This window comes from Poecilia latipinna, unplaced genomic scaffold (genome assembly GCF_001443285.1).
Source record: "Poecilia latipinna isolate Pla-1442-1.1 unplaced genomic scaffold, P_latipinna-1.0 Scaffold1435, whole genome shotgun sequence".
Taxonomy (NCBI): Eukaryota; Metazoa; Chordata; class Actinopteri; order Cyprinodontiformes; family Poeciliidae; genus Poecilia; species Poecilia latipinna.
Genome location: NW_015114051.1, coordinates 8110 through 9456, shown reverse-complemented (window position 1 = coordinate 9456; position 1347 = coordinate 8110). Strand labels below are relative to the sequence as shown.

Genomic DNA, 1347 nt, shown 5'->3' with positions numbered 1-1347 from the left:
TAACACATATCAATCTCTATAACCCCTTATATACATTTACAAACATTAACAGTTCTTAAACTTACACCAACTTCCCATTTCAGCATATAACTTCACACACCTCCGCACACAGGGCCCGCACTCTCACACATACAGTCCAATACCCGTTGACACTTCCGTTGCAGGCCTGTTGATGTCTGAGTTCGCTGAAACGACCTCTTACTTTTCCTCTTGTTGGAACCGGATGGACCAAACGAAACCGGCTCGCTCCGCCGACGTCCTCACAGTCACCGCTGCTTCGGTCTTGCTGCGTTACCCCAAACACGTGCTGCAGTGTCCTCTAATTAGTCGCAGTCCTCATTAACGGGTCCACACTTCCCATTACTCAATCGTGAACTATCCTCCGCGTATAATCTTATTTCTAACTCACCAACTATGTTTAACACAAATTTTTTGTTTCCCGTATTGTTCCAATCCCTCTTTCTTTTTTCTCTCCTTCCGCTCTCGTTCTCCTCTCTTCTCCCAGAATCCTCTTTCTCTCCCCTTTCTTTCCCTCCATACACTTCACTTCCCCTCGTGAATCTCAGTTACTCTCAGACATAGGAATTCATCCCTCTCCGTACTCTACAATAAGGTAAATCACCGAAATATACATTTATGTAACTCCCTTTCCCATTCTTACCCCCAGTTACCTATTAAAAGACATAAACCCCCACTTCTTGTGGTTCTCCAAACCCAGGGCTACACACACACACACACACACACACACACACACACACACACACACACACACACACACCTCATGTCATCAAGGTGAATGGTGAAGGCTTGCTAGAGGTCAGACATCTTGAATAGATGTTTTGCTTGTAATTTTCTTGCTGTCTGAACAGTTTCTGTTCCCTGAAAGTTCGGCCATATTTCTGTCTTACATCCTGACTTTACATTTTAAAATCGCTGCTGCTCTTCACATTTCTTCTGTCGTCTATAGTGAAACACTCTCGGTCTCCTGACTCTTGGCTCATCTGCACATCTCAGCTGGCCTCTGAAGTTTTGATTTAGCAGAAATTATTTCTGCCTAATTGTAATCTCATAAAAAAGTAAATTACCTAATTAGGGAGAGATTCTTTACTTGAACATACAGTTGAGCCCAAAAATATTCATACAACTGGCATATTTATCTCTAAATTAATCTTTTGTTTTGACCTAAACGTTTCTTCAGACATGTACTAAATTCTGACAGTCTGTGGAGGCAGCTAAAGATTAGGGTGATGGCAAAGAGGCCTTCCATCCTCCAGGACTTGGAGTTCGTCTCCAAAGATAAATACTGAAATTACTGGTGGAAACATGGAAAAAGCTGCTCAGACGTTA

The 1347-nt window shown here is 42.5% G+C and overlaps 1 protein-coding gene across 1 annotated transcript in view; it reads right to left on the bottom strand.

Moving 5' to 3' along the window:
• Positions 1 to 880, bottom strand: part of LOC106962585 (leucine-rich repeat and fibronectin type-III domain-containing protein 5-like) — a 68488-nt gene extending 67608 nt beyond the window's left edge. Inside the window, exon 1 of the mRNA XM_015057078.1 lies at positions 779 to 880. The gene's annotated coding sequence lies outside the window, so the exon portion shown is untranslated. The remainder of the gene's footprint in view (positions 1 to 778) is intronic.
• Between the last annotated feature and the right edge of the window lie 467 nt (positions 881 to 1347).